The sequence below is a fragment of the Dendropsophus ebraccatus genome, chromosome 13 (assembly GCF_027789765.1).
Source record: "Dendropsophus ebraccatus isolate aDenEbr1 chromosome 13, aDenEbr1.pat, whole genome shotgun sequence".
Taxonomy (NCBI): Eukaryota; Metazoa; Chordata; class Amphibia; order Anura; family Hylidae; genus Dendropsophus; species Dendropsophus ebraccatus.
The window spans coordinates 22,258,828-22,275,281 of NC_091466.1; positions in this window are offsets into that span (position 1 = coordinate 22,258,828).

Below are 16,454 nucleotides of genomic sequence, written 5' to 3' on the forward strand. Positions count from 1 at the left end.
GGAGGGTCATCGGGTGGTAACTACCCCAATGGAGGAGTCCATTGTTCGCTGTGGGTTTTCTAAATAGAGTAGAACACAAACGACCATCCCGTTTAGAAATTTTTAGGTCAAGAAAAGCGATTGTCTCTTTTTGTATTTCATAAGTGAACCTAAGTCCAATTTCGTTGTTATTAATCAGGGTCATAAATTCAGTAAACTCCCTCTCTGTGCCATTCCACAAGAGGAGAATATCGTCAATATATCTTGACCATGATATGATCCTGGAAGTCCACCATGTTTCCTCAGCCGGAAACACAATCGTGTCCTCCCACCAGCCCAGGAGGAGGTTGGCATAAGTGGGGGCACATGGGCTCCCCATTGCCGTCCCCCTAAGCTGGTGGTAGAAGCGGTTGTCAAACAAAAAGAAATTGTGTGTCAAAATATACTCAACTAACTGCAAAACAAATCCGTTATGCGCCCGACAATGGCTCCCCCGTGAGTTCAAATAATACTCCACGGCCATCAGGCCCTTTTCATGGGGGATAGAACTATACAAAGCCTCTACGTCGATACTGGCCAGCAACACGTGTGGTTCTACTTCTATGGACTCAATCTTGTTCAACAGGTCCATGCTATCACGTGTATACGATGGTAATGATGTAACAAACTGGCGGAGAACTTTATCGACGTAGAGGCTTGAATTCTGTGAAATGGAGTTGACACCTGAAACGATAGGTCTCCCCTTTAGAGGGTCCATCCCCTTATGTACTTTGGGGAGTCCATAAAATTTTGCTGTTTGAGGTGTCTTGGGGTACATAAAGTTGAACTCCTCTTTTGAAATCAACCTCTTATCACGACCCTCCTCCAATATCCCTTGTAGTCTATGTGCATAAACGCGGGTGGGGTCCTGATGCAATACTTCATAGCATCCCCCATCACCCAAGATATCCAGGCACATAGTTCGATATTGGGGATGATCCAAAACAACCAGATTCCCCCCCTTGTCCGAGGGTTTAATTATAATGGAATCATCCCCCTCCAAAGTCAGGAGGGCCTTTAATTCATCAGTGGAGAGGTTATTCTGTAATCCTTTCCTTGGCGATAGACGTTCAATATCTCGACACACCATCTCAAGGAAAATGTCCATATTCTCCGTGTTCCCTATTGGGGGCAGCCTTGTACTCTTAGGGCGAAGCCCTGTAAATGGACCCTCCCCAGGGGGTCTGGAGCCCTCTTCCAACAGGTCAGTTAGTATTTGGATATCAGGCAAGTCCTCAAGCGGCACCCCTAACTCAGTGCACACACGGCGATCGTGGTGTCTGAAGAATTTGTGCCACTTAAGCTTGCGAATAAACAAATTCAGATCTTTAATCCACGTGAATGGACTAAAGCGCGTGGTGGGAACAAATGATAGGCCCTTCCTCAGCACCGTTTCTTCCATTGCTGTCAAGGGTCTATGTGATAGGTTGATAATCTGCATGGTGTTTTCTATATTTAATATTTCCTGCGTCCCCGCCCCCCTATGGGTCCTCCTCTCCCCCTCCCTCTCCCTCTTTGGGGTTGCGGCATTTGGCGAGGAGGTCTCTCCCGAAGGTGGTATGCTGTGCCTCCCTCCAAAAAAGGACGTTGTGTCTGTTCCGGGAAGGTGTGTGCTACATACTCCTGCCCCAGGTTGCGTTCCTGGGGAGGTTGTGATTGATATGATGAGGTAGATGGCCCATAACTTGTGTTGTTGTGCTCTCCCCATCTTCGTCTTCCCTGACTGTGTGTGGGTCTAGTCTCCCTGCGTCGGGCACCACCCACTGGTGCTGCTTCTGAGTCGGAGGGGTCACAGTCAGAGGAGGAAACCTCAGATTCAATAATGGGGGCATCTGGGGCTGGGCTAAAGTTATATGCTTTTTTTGCCCTAAACTCTGCCAAATCTTTGACAAAGCGATTATGTTTCCTATCTTTCAATTGTGCCCGATACCTCTCAATGGATGCTTTAAGAATCGTCTCCCTCCGGCAGAAATCCGGGTCTGATTTCTGACTTAGGACTCTCTCAGTAAGTTCTTTTAGTTTTCTAGACGTAGTCTCAAAAATCAGTTTTTCCTCGTCTAGTAGGAGACGCATAAAGCGTATTGAGCTGTCAATTGACTCCTTTTCCCACTTTTCCAGAAGTAGTGAGGAGCTTGATCTCTGGGCTGGGATGATTTGAATTCTCAACCCCTGTGGAACTATCCGATTTTGGATAAAGTTCTCCAGGGATTGGAGTTCCCACCAGGACTTTAAATTGTCTCTATATGTGACGTAAAGTTCTTTAAATAGCGTCTTTAAAGACGTGGACACACCACTAGTTTCTGTCAGTTCACATTCAGAAAAAACCTCTTTAGCTTCATTCAGGAGAGTATCAGTATCAATGGTGCCAGTCAAAAACTCAGCCATAACTCATAGGCCAAAAAAATCGCAACAACGGTCACTGAAAAAAACTTCCACCTAAATAGTTGATGGATGTAGATACACTACATGAACATAGAAACAACTATCACTGAAAAACATGTAGGTTTAAAACTTCTAACAGATTTTATTGGATATACATTAAAAACGTGGTCCAAAGAAAAAGCAAAATATATCACCAAACATAGAAAAAACATAGAAGTAGTGTGTCTATTTATTCATCTATTCCCACACTACACCCTAATCGTTGCATGGCACAGAGAGGGAGTTTACTGAATTTATGACCCTGATTAATAACAACGAAATTGGACTTAGGTTCACTTATGAAATACAAAAAGAGACAATCGCTTTTCTTGACCTAAAAATTTCTAAACGGGATGGTCGTTTGTGTTCTACTCTATTTAGAAAACCCACAGCGAACAATGGACTCCTCCATTGGGGTAGTTACCACCCGATGACCCTCCGCAAGGGTATCCCGAAAGGGCAGTACCTCAGGGTTCGTCGTAACTGCTCCCAAATGGAGGAATTCCATACCCAGGCGAGAGATTTGCAGAGGAGGTTTCTGCAGAGGGGATACCCACAGAATGTCCTGTCTAAAGCATTTAAACATGCTAGAGACTGCAATCGACAAGAGTTACTTACTCCTAGAGATAACCCACATGATGCAGAACCCCTGAGGCTGATTGGCACCTATGATAACCAAGCGACATCAGTTTTGGAAATTCTTCGTAGATACTGGCCTATCTTACTTGCCGATAATGATATTGCAGGAGTCATTACACAACATCCGAGTGTCACATATAGAAAAGGGAGAAGTCTACGTGACAGATTAGTACACAGTCATTACACGCGACCCCATATGGCTCCGACTTGGTTGGAGGGTAGGACAAAGGGCATGTACCGTTGTGGCACATGCAAAGCATGTCCCTTTGTAGCTCCTACTAAAAGCAATATCTGTGCTAACACTGGGGAAACTTTCCTAATCCGGGACCTGGTGAATTGCAAAACCAAGGGGCTGGTGTATTTATGTACCTGCACCTGCCCCCTTGATTATGTGGGAAAGACGAAGCGTGAGCTTAGAAGAAGGATCCTTGAACACCTAGGAGACATTCAGCACAAGAGGGATACACCCATTGCACGCCATGTTAATTCCGTACATGACGGAGATCCCAAATGTCTTAAATTTTCCATCATTGAAAGAGTTCGGCCGTCAGTGCGGGGAGGAGATTGGGACAGGAGGATACTGCAGAAGGAAAGCGAATGGATCTATAGGTTCCGATCTCAAACTCCGGGAGGACTTAATGAACGCCTCACCTTTACTTGCTTTATTGAGACATAGTACAGGTTAAATATCTGTGCCAACACTTATTAAGATACCTGTGGTCACCACACAACCTCTTTCAGAGTTAATTTCATTTAGCTCCAATTCCACAGTTTAGTGCCGTCAATTTGAGTAGCTCAGTTTGTGGGGATATAGTGCAAGAGAGGCACCGCCCCCGTTTCCATTATGATGTTGGTGCGACACTTTTTGAAATCTTTTAATCGGTCAGTTAGACCTAGTGACGTCACCTATTTATGAATGGTCCCTTAATTTTATATCCCCTTGTCTCGGTAATAATTAGTTCAGGGCGAGTGTTGGGGACAGGGTAGGGACAGGTTCCGGACGGGGTCGCCCTTTTTAGGGCGAGTGCTCCGTATTAGAATAGGACATTAGGGGAACTGTTAGGGCAATTTAAGGACAGTTAGTCGCTTCATACCGGGCAATTTAGACCTTCGGGAATCCCGGGGACTTACACTTTCTCCGATATCCAGCCCCCTGACCATTTTTTCACTAATTTATAGTGACTCATACCCTAGCTGTCCTTCTGTGGTATCATGCCTGTCCCCCCTGTATGGCAATCATTGGCCCTCTTTTTATTAGGTTTCCCTTCACTAATCCAATAAGCCCGTTGTGCCTTTTATTTATGCCTCCCATATTCTTACAGACAGGGATGTGCTATATACACAAGTATAGACACGTTGGTGTTGATTTGATTTGCACATTTCCTGCTGTGTAGGTTTATTTAACATCTACTGGTGCCTTATGTATTTGACTGGTGGAATTTAAGATTGAGTATGCTGAATCTTGTGAGCGTTGTGGATGCGTGCCGGGTATGCACTAGATATGCGGTTCACCCTGACACGCATTCTATCAGAGCTCCATCATGTGACCTAGCACTGGGCCGGTCATGTGATTAGCCCATGTGATTAGCGGGAGATCACCTTGTCTCTCCCGACGCTGCGTTCCATGATGGGATGCTGCGTTCCACCTGGGACGCTGCGTTCCACCTTGAGATGCAGTAACTTGAGCGGGGGGCGGCGCCGTTCATTCTAAGGGCGCGAACCGCTCCAGTACATTAGCGGGGCGGGATCGAGCCTCCGCGTCCTCGGCACTACTATGTGAGACCGGACATCTGTCTGTGGGGATCGTAAGTGGCTCGTTTGAGCCCGGTTTTATTATGGCACTGGTTGGTCGATTGTGACACTTTCTAAGCATAACTTATACATTATTTATTGAGTGAAAGTTTACAGTGCCCTTGCAATACCATCCCTAATTGTCCCTAGGGACACGGGATATAGTGGCAACATATGTTTGTTGTCATTTGAGTTTACAGGTTTTGGTCTCCTGATGATCCCGGAGGGGAGAAACGCGTTGAGACCGGGGTGGTAGATTGATGCCACTATACTGTATATTTATGCAACGATTAGGGTGTAGTGTGGGAATAGATGAATAAATAGACACACTACTTCTATGTTTTTTCTATGTTTGGTGATATATTTTGCTTTTTCTTTGGACCACGTTTTTAATGTATATCCAATAAAATCTGTTAGAAGTTTTAAACCTACATGTTTTTCAGTGATAGTTGTTTCTATGTTCATGTAGTGTATCTACATCCATCAACTATTTAGGTGGAAGTTTTTTTCAGTGACCGTTGTTGGGATCCAATTTTTGCACAATCGCCAATCAACTGACTGAAGGGGCACTTGTTTAACTCCTTAAGGACGGAGCAAATTTTCAGTTTTCCTTTTTTTTTTCCCTTGTTTGTGTTTAAAAGGCCATTGCGTTTGCATTTTTTTAACCTACAGAGAAACACGAGCTCTTATTTTTACAAGAACAATTGTACTTTGCAAAAAAAAATTTACATAAAATATTCTGCCAAACTGGAAAAAAGTTATTTGTACGGTGAAAGTAAAGGGAATATAAGGAAATATATTTTAGAAGGGTTTCGTGTTTTCGCCGGTCATCCTATGGTAAAACAGACATGTTATCTATGTTCCTCAAGCCAGTACGATTACAACAATTTATTTTATTTGACTACTTTTAACAAATTAAAACCTTTAAAAAATAACTAAATGTTTTTAAAAGTACTCTATTATGATCCTTATAACGCTTTTATTTGGTCTATGGGGCTATATGGGGTGTAATATTTTTTGTGTCATGATCTGTACTTTCTATGGGTATCTTGCTTGCATACAGGTATGTGTGATTTTGTGAACACTTTTTTTACTATTTTTTAGATTTTATGTGACCAAAAATTTTGCATGTTGGCAGTTATTTTTAGCTTACGCCGTTTACTATACAAGATCAGGAAAGCAGTCATTCTATAGGTCGGGCGATAATGCATGCTGTAATATATAATATTTACAGTACAGTGGTACCTTTCTTTTAAGAGCGTTTTGGTTTAAGAGCTCACAGTTTTTAAAAATTGTGAATTGGTTTAAGAGCATTGCTTTGGTTTAGCCTCTTAACCCTTTGAGGACCAGGCCCAAAATGACCCAGTGGACCGCGCAAATTTTAATCTTAGTGTTTCCGTTTTTCCCTCCTCCCCTTCTAAGAGCTCTAGCACTTTCAGTTTTTTATCTACAGGCCATGTAAGTGCTTGTTTGTTACAGGAATAGTTTTACTTTGTAATGGCGTCATTCATTTTACCATAACATGTATGATGGAATTCTAAATATATTATTTATGAAGATATAAATTGGTGAAATTGCAAAAAAGAATGCAATATGGTAACGTTTGGGGGGTTATTGTGTCTACGTAATGCACTATATGGTAACAGCGACATGATACTATTATTCTATAGGTCAGCCCGAACACAACCATATGCAGGTTACACAGATTCTCTAATGTTATAAATTTTTTTAAATGAAATCCTTTTTTTTTGGCAATTAATTATAAATAAAATGGGCCTATTGTGACACTTATAACGGTTTATTTTTTCACCTACGGGGCTGTATGGGGTGTCATTTTTTCCGCCATGATCTCTAGTTTTTATTAATACCATATTTGTGAAGATCGGACGTTTTGATCACTTTTTATTAATTTTTTTTTATATATAATGTAACATAAAATCGGTAATCCGCGCACTTTTTTCCCTCTTTTCGTGTACGCCGTTTACCGTTCGCAATGAGGCTTGTTATATTTTAATAGATCGGACAATTATGCACACTACGGTATATTATATGTTTATTTGTTTATTTATTTTTATATGTTTTATTTATATAATGGGAAAGGGGGGTGATTTCAACTTTTATTGGGGGAGGGGTTTTGGGGTAGTGTATTGGTGTTTTTAACTTTTTTTTTTTTACACATTTGAAGTCCCTTTGGGGGACTTTTACATACATTAGTTTGATTTCTACACTGATCAATGCTATGCCATAGGCATAGCATTGATCAGTGTTATCGGCGATCTGCTCATTGAGCCTGCCTGTGCAGGCTCAGTGTAGCAGATCGCCGATCAGACCACACGGAGGCAGGTGAGAGACCTCCGGCAGTCCGTTTTACCAATCGGGACCCCCGCAGTCACACTGCGAGGGTCCCGATCGGTAAGTGACAGGGGACTCCCCCTGTCACTTACACTTAAACGCCGCGATCGCTGCAGCGTGTCATTACCGGTGAGGTCCCGGCTGCTGATTGCAGCCGGCCCCCACCTGCTGTGAAGCGCGCTCCGCTCCGGAGCATGCTTCATAGCGGGAGAAACACCCAGGGCGTACAGTTACGCCCTAGGTCGTCTGGGGACAGACTTCCATGGCATAATTATATGCTCTGGGTCGTCTAGGGGTTAAAGTGTAACTGTCATGTTTTTTTTTTTTATTGCAGAAATCAGTAGTATAAGCGATTTTAAGAAACTCTGTAATAGGTTTCATCAGCCAAAAAAGCCTCCTTCTGTACTCAAGAAGCAATCTCCCAGCCCCCCCCCCCTCCCCCCGACTTCTTATCTGTGCATCATCAGGGAAACACGTCTTCATTACAGAGAAGCCAGTGAAGATGGGCTCTGCTCTTTCCATTGTAAGCCTATGAAGGGGGGAGGGGCTGAGGGAGATGAGGGAGCAGGAAGAGGTGACATGAAGGTCAGCTGTTTGTAGACTCTCTGGGCACCTAAAACGCTAAATTCAGGTGTCAGAAAGGTCAGTGCTTGTCTATGAACTTACTGAGAGAAGATTGCAGGGTGTTGTGCTGTGCAAGACTGCTCCGTGCTCAGTCACTCCTAACAGCCCCTCCCCTCTCTATAGCCACATAATGGAGACAGAAATCCTGCTTCATCTGATGTGAGGGGGGAGGCTGGGAGATTGCTTTTTCACTACAGAAGGAAACTCTTTTAGTACATAAAACCTATTACAGAGTTTCTTAAAATCGCTTGTACTGTTGATAATTAATTTTTTCAGAAAAATGACCCTGAAATGACAGTTACGCTTTAAGGACCCATGACGTACCGGTACGCGGGTCCTTCAAGAGGGCGCCGCGGCCGGCCGGTACACGATTGCGACAGATGGTCTGCTGAAATACACTGCAGGCCATCTCTCGCTGTCGGCATGGGGGGTTGTTAACCCCCCCCCATGCCGACAATCGACGCTATTGGCTGATCAGTTCAGATCAGCCAATAGCGGCGATCAGAACCTTTCTGGGCCATCGGTGACCCGATGACCCGGAAAATAATGGCGGCCGTCGCTGTCCGGTACCGGCCGGCCGATCACGGCAATCAAAGTCCCCAAAAGTAATAAATACCTGCTCTGGACCCCTCAGCTAGGTAGCCGAGGGGTCCAGAGCAGGAATTTGGCCATACTCAACGGATCCTGGGGGGCCCGATCGGTGTCTTCCGGGTTCCGTGACGTCATCTTCTTCTATTCGGGACTTCGGCCTTCTCCGTTGGCCCCTCGAATGTCCTCAACTTTTTTTCGGCGCTCTGCTGCCCTCTAGCGGCTGATAACTGTTATACACTTATCAGCAGCTATAGGGATGTTCAGCATGTAGTAAATGTTTTTTTTTTTTTTTTCAATTTTTTTTTCAATTTTTTTTGTATTTGTATTGTATTTTTTTGTATTTGTAAGTGCGCTGCTAACATAAGTGCAGCATTTATCAGCAACACCATTTTTGTCATAGGTTTTTTTTTATACTGAATGTAAAAAAAAACGTTAAAAAAACTATATTACACTTTTCCTCTATTCATCCTCATCATCCAGTGATGTGTCTGGGGGTAGCGTAGCGTACGCTGCCCCCCAGACACGTCTTTTCCGCCAGTACCGTCCCAATAAGAGATGGCGGTATGGCGTGAAATTCTACAAACTCTGTGAGAGTACCTCAGGGTACACCCTGATAACCCTTCGTGCATTCCGCAGCTGGCACCCACAGGCGGACTGATGCGGGTACGCATGTCTCCGCACATGTCATAGACTCCATTCTATGCACGGGCAGATTCCATCGTCCATCCAAACAATGAATACATTGGACGGAGAGCGGAATCCGCCCGTGCATAGAATGGAGTCTATGACATGGGGGGGGGGGGGAGAAGAGCGCCTCCATCAGTCCGCGGGCGGGTGCCAGCTGCAGAATGCACAAAGGGTTATCCTTCTCCATTCCGCAGTGTGCACGTACCCTTAGAGTGTATGAAGGAAGGGACACTCAAATCCAGTCCCCAAATGCCCCCCCCCCCCATCCTCAGAGTTAGTGGGAAGATCGTTTGGGACCTGATCTTCCCACTGCTCGATAAAGGTCACCTCCTGTACGGGGATAACTTTTATACCAGCACCCCCTGTTTCGGTCCCTCGCTGCCCGAGCTACTGTAGCTTGCATCATGATCCGAACATATGAGAAGCAGTAATAAAGCCCTAATATTTAGCAGCCATGAAGCGGACCCAGCGCTTCTGGATATGAAGGACCCCGTATCGCACCAGGATAACATTTTCCAGGTGACGTCCCCCACACTGGAAAACAGGAGACCCCAGAAGAAGTGCAGAGTGTGGCGTAACAGGGGGATCAGGAAGGACACCATTTTCCAGTGTGACACCTGTCCTCATCACCCCGACCTCTGCATACTGGATCGCTTCCAGGCGCACCACACGTCATTGGGGTTCTACATTTTCTAAATTCTGTCCCTTATTCCTATTTCAGGGGTCACGTTGATCCAGGGATTATTCTGATCGCCATTATGGAGTCGGGAAGGAATTTTTTCCCAGTGATGAGGCCACTGTCGTCTGCCTCACGAGGGTTTTTTGCCTTCCTCTGGATCAACACAGGTTGAATTTGATGGACACCTGTCATTTCCAACCTTATAAACTAATAATTGGCCTAATACCCCCAAAATAAATTAGAATTGTCCCTTTTCCCCAACTAAATAGGTATGGCCGCCATTCCCATTAGAGGATACCATGATGCAATTAGAAAGCCTCTGTGCGGCCAGGACAGTATAATCCCCCACATGTGACCCCATTCTGGAAACTACACCCCATAAGGAATGGGGGGGCTGTGGGGATATGGCCCCCTGGTGACGGCCACATTTGGGACATGAAAATGAAAAAAAAAAATGGTATTTTTTATTTTCACACCACATATTCTACATATGTGCCCGTCACCAGTTGGGTCCATATGCTCACTGCACCCCTTGTTAGATTCCTTATGGGGTGTAGTTTCCAAAATGGGGTCACTTGTTGGGGGTTTCTACTGTTCTGGCAGCACAGGAGCTTTGTAATTGCGACAAGGCCTCCATCCTCCATTCCAGCCTTTAAATAGCGCTCTGTCCCTTTGGTGACTTGCCCTGTGCCCATATGGCACTTTATATCCACAAGTGGGGTATTTCTGTACTCAGGGGAAATTGCTCTACACATTTTGTGTTTTTTTTTTTTATCTTTTAGCCCCTTGTGAAAATGAAAAAATCAAAGCTAGACAAACATTTAGTGTAATTTTTTAAATTTTTTTATACTAAATCATTGATCTTGTCTTGATTTTTTCATTTTCACAAGGGGCTAAAAGATAAAAAAAACACAAAATGTCTGCGGGTGCAGGGTAAGCCTCCAAAGGGAAGGAGCGCCATTTGGATTTTGGAGGTTGGATTTGGGTAGAATGGATGATGAACGCCATGTCGCATTAACAGAGCCCTCATGCTGCCAAAACACTGTAAACCCCCCAAGTGACCCCATTCTGGAAACTACACCCCTCAAGGAATCTAACAAGGGGTGCAATGAGGATATGGACCCCTTGATGACGGGCACATTTGTGCTGTGAAAGTGAAAAAATTAAAATTTTCACTTTCACGTCACATTTTTCCACATTTGTGCCCGTCACCAGTAGGGTCCATATGCTCAGTGCACCCCTTGTTAGATTCCTTAAGGGGTGTCGTTTCCATAATGGGATCACTTGTGGGGTGTTTCCAAAGGTTTAGCAGCTCTTTAGTGCTCTGTAAATGCGACATGGCCCTTGAAATCCATTCCAGTGAAATCCAGCTTCCAAAAGCCAATTGGCGCTCCTTCCCTTTGGAGGCTCGTCCTGCGCCCGCTTGGCACTTTATGTCCACATGTTGGGTATTTACGGACTCTGGAGAAACTGCACTACATGTTTTGTGTTTTTTTTTTCCTTTTATCCCTTTGAGAAAATGAAAAATTGAAGGCTAGAACAACATTTTAGTGTAAAAAATACTTTTGTCTTTTTTCACGCCATTTTGTTCGGAAAATCTTTGAAGCACCTGTGGGGTCCAGATGCTCACCGCACCCCTTGTTACATTCCTTGAGGGGTGTGGTTTTCTAAATGGTGTCCCTTTAGGGGTGTTTTTTTAGGTTTTGGCACCCCAGAGCCTCCACCAACCTGAAGTGGTACAGTCAGAAATGACCAAATATAACGGAGCCATTGAAATTCCCTGGGCACTCCTTTATATCTGAGGCTCAAACAATGCATTAGGGCCACATATGGGGTATTTCTATATACTGCAGAAACGGGGCAATAAATATTGGGGTGCATTTCTCTGGTAATAGGTTTATAATTATGAAAAATATTGGATTACAATAAAATCTCTGCACAGAAAATTAAAATTTTCAAATTTCTTACATACTTAGCTTTTATTTCTGTGACTCCCCTAAAGGGTTAAAACACTTTCTGGATGTGCTTTTGCAGAGTGTGTGGGTGCAGTTTCTGAAATGGGATGCTTTGTGGGGCTTTCTAACATACAGTCCCCTAAAATACACTTTAAGGCTATGTTCACACTATGTATCTGTGCGGCTGTGATTTTTATGCGGCTGGAAATGTGCGGATGAAACTACAGCCGTGGGAAAAATAGACATGCGGCTCAAAACATACGGTCATTTACTTGGAAATCTGGTTCAACTAAAAATAACAAATAAAATCTTTAGAAAGTGATGCAAACACCTCTGGAATGCATCTGGGAAAGCAGGGAAACAGTTTACATGAATCGCTATTACCGGGGTTTGCGATCCTCTGCAGTAATGCCGATGCCTCTCATGGTTAATATATTTAATTAATAAAACACATTTTCGTTGTAATAAAGTCCCTTTCATTGTTCAATAATTAAATTTAAATGAATCCATCATTTTGCAATTAAATATACTGTTAAAATAAATAAATATATATATATATATATATATATATATATATATATATATATATATATATATAAATAAATAAATGTATATTTTTATATATATTTATTTTTTGACAGTATATTTAATTGCCCAATGATGGATTTGTTTAAATTAAATTATTGAACAACGAAACTGATTTTATTACAACAAAAATGTGTTTTATTAATTAAAAATTAATTAGTACAGGAAGCTCCATTAAGCGGTTAATTCATATTCCCGGTAATAGAGCATTCTGTACTAATCAACACTTTACATTAATTAAAACATCAAATGTTTCTTCTAATTATGTTATCACAATAGCATTATTAGAAGAAACATTTTGAATTATATGTGCGCTCAGCTGATTGGCTGATCGGCTGAGTGCACATATAAAGAGCCAATCCGCAGTACAGTGACTTCATTGTGCTGCGGACCAGCGAAGAGGACACATCGGGGTGAGTATAAAGCTCTCCCCACCCCCTCCCCAGCACTGCACCCATCCCAGTAAGGAAGGGGGGTCACTTAACCCCTTCCTTGCTGGGATGGGTGCAGTCTGACATCAGTCTGGCCCCCAAGGGGTTAAGGGGGATGCAACACATCCTCCCTTAACCCCTTGGGGGCCAGACTGTAAGCAGCGATCTGTAAAGATGCTGCATACTGTAAGGTGCACAACACCGCTCACAATGATGGGTGTCATGCTCCTGTTTGTGTGTTTTTTGTGTTTTTCTCCTTTTTTGTTTTTCAGATATCGGTATCCTGTGGATTACGTCGGATTCGATGGACTACGTCGATGACCAGCGGTTGTTTGGTGTTTTTATTTTTTAAATAAAATGGTCAATGATGGGTGTGCGGGTGTTTTTATTTGAATAAAAAAAAATTCACTTGTGTGTTGTCTTTATTTCTTTACTTTATAGACTTAGTAGTGAAAGCCGTCTAATAGACGGAATCCATTACTACGGCGGGACCTAGTGTTAGCCGGTATAAAATGGCTAACACTAACCCCCCATTATTACCCCAGTACCCAATGCCACCAGGGGTACTGGGAAGAGCCGGGTGCCAGTGGTCCCGGAGCATCAAAATTGGTGCTCCTGGACTGGGGCGGCAGCAGGTTGGTAAGATTTAGGCTGGGGAGGGCCTAAACCAATGGCTCTTCCCACCCTGGAGTTACCAGGTTGCTGTCGTTTGGTTTTTAACCCGGCTGGTTATAAAAATAGGGGGGACCCTATGCGTTTTTTTTTTAAATTATAATAATGGGGGGTTAGTGTTAGCCATTTAATACCGGCTAACACTAGGCCCCGACTTAGTAATGGATTCCGTCTATTAGACGGCTTTCACTACTAAGTCTATAAAGTAAAGAAATAAAGATAACACACAAGTGGATTTTTTTTTTAATTCAAATAAAAACACCCCCACACCCCTCATTGACCATTTTATAAAAAAGAAAACACACCAAACAACCGCTGGTCATCGACGTAGTCCACCGAATCCGACGTAATCCACAGGATACCGATATCTGAAAAACAAAAAGGGAGAAACACACAAAAAACACACAAACAGGAGCACAACACCCATCATTGTGAGCGGTGTTGTGCTCCTTACAGTATGCAGCATCTTTACAGATCGCTGCTTACAGTCTGACCCCCAAGGGGTTAAGGGAGGATGTATTGCATCCTCCTTAACCGCTTGGGGCCAGACGGTTGTCAGACTGCACCCATCCCAGCAAGGAAGGGGTTAAGTGACCCCCCGTCCTTACTGGGTTGGGTGCAGTGCTGGGGAGGGGGTGGGGAGAGCTTTATACTCACCCCGATGTGTCCTCTTCGCTGGTCCGCAGTAAAGTGTTGATTAGTACAGTTTGCTCTATTTACCGGGAATATGAATTAAACGAATCAAACGGATCAGCATCATTATGGTCCTGATCGCCTGCTACAAGCACAGATCACCCCTTAACAATCGCATTGCGCGCAGGGGGGGGGGGGGTTCTGTCCACTAGACCACCTGGGATACCATTATTAGAGCATTTAAATGCCGCTGATCAGCTCGTGCCAGCTAATAGTTGCTGTCCCTGGCTGCTTATTGAAAAGAAAGTATAGCAGTTATTCCATTCTTTTTCTTAGTAATTTGTAATTTCTCACTAAGATCCTTCTTAAAAAGGCTTTTAGTGCATTGCAATATGTCTCAACTTGTGTTGACCCTTTATTAATTAATATAAACTGACTAAATTTAACTCTCACCCTTAATGAGAAAGAGTGTATCCTCAACTCAAATGTGTATATTCCTTCCATTGTCCAACTCTTGTATACCCACTGCCACCCAGAAAGGTGATTGATCACAAATATTTTTATACCATATTTCATCATTTCTTTTTTAATTTTTTGCCAATTCAGAATTCTTTGGTGCCAAAGCGATTCTAAATAGTAGAATAGTAGATAGTGTGGTTTAGAATAGCAGGAATAAACTTTCTTATTATAGTTATTTTGCCAAAAGGAATCAAATATATCTGACCTTTCCCCTTATTTACCCTCCCACCCACCCCCCTACTCCCTCCCACCCACCCCCCTACTAAAAAGCATAGCCTTATAGAGGACCCTGTACTTAATCATCATCCTCCTCTACCCCCCACCACTCTTCTTCTGTCATATAACTAGAACTTCAGTTTTTGTATTGCCAGGAGGATTAATCACAGTGAGTCCATCAGAATTACAGCATTACAAGAGAGTAAAGCTCACACACAGTCTTCATCAGAAAGCAGCAGTTCAGAACTGGGAGAAGGAGACTATATAGATAATAAGAGTACGTTCACACTAAATAATTCAGACGGAATCCCGCCTTTCTCAGTGTGTCATATCCCTTCTATGGGAGGGCGCATGCTCCGCCACTGTCACCCGTTTCGCGTACCAGAGTTTCGTCACACGTACCAGACCGTGATGAAGCTCTGGTACGCGAAACGTGCGTAGGGGAAAGGAAGGTGCCCACGGACCATTGGACATCTAGGTATACCTATTTAGCTGCACTGGCACTTTGCTTTGTGTTTACTCATTTTTGGAAGCTGATTGCCCCATTGGGGAACGGATACAGGAGCAGCATTTCATGTCAGGGGGACTACAGGAGTTACGCTTGCAGCACTCGCACTTTATATTTATTTTCATGCTCCCCTCTGATATTTATGTGCTTCCCTTATAATTGTATTGTCCAGGTGGGATCTGTGGTGTACCCATACCACTTCTGCATTTCTGCTTTATATGTTTTTAATCATGTTAATTTTTGAATATGTTTAATAAAGGACTTGTGATTTGGATATTTGTAGTGGTGTCCTTTTTTGTAGAATTTCTCTCAGTGTGAACATACCCTAACACGTATAGAAGGAATTGTTAGTCTCACCATGGGCAGCGACATATGAACATTTTTAGTGGATTACCCCTTTAACAGAGCCCCAGATTAACCTATTTTGAGGCTATGGCTACAGGTTCTTCTGTTTTCTTTTTACTGACATTAAAAAAACTTCTATGTAGAGTAAGAGAAATATCTTTGTTGGCCTGGATTTAGTTTGTGTGGGCCTTAGTAAAATAAAATAAAAAAGTGACAAAAACACATTTACATACTAAGTACTAAAGTAGGCCATAAAGCACATCATAGAACCTCATAAACATTACCATTACTGCCAGAAAATGACTGCCATGATATGGCCACATGTGCTCTCTACAGCTCTCCACTACACCAGCAGCACGTTTGCGCATGTTCCCCATCCATACAATACTGCGACCATATAGAGTTGGAAATCAGTTACAAACATATGCAACCATATGTGATTGCAGTGTAGAAATATTCAGTGACTTACAGAGTTATTCTCCTTTTTTCTTCATCTGGCCCAGACCACCATCATGAATTCTCCTGACAACTGCAAGTTTGCTGCTGAGATAGCTTTGGCTCATTGCCTCTACATTCATCCTCAGCCTTTATGGAAACACCATGAAATGTTCATACTCCAGACCCATAAATATATTTGTACCCCAGATCTTTCAACCTCTTTCTTAACCCAGTAAAGAAGGACTCCACAATCCTGCCCCCTTTCTTCACCCATGATAGCCAAAGTCTACACTCTGACCTCTTTATTCACCCAGTACAGCACTAATAATGCAATATTACATTGCCCCCTT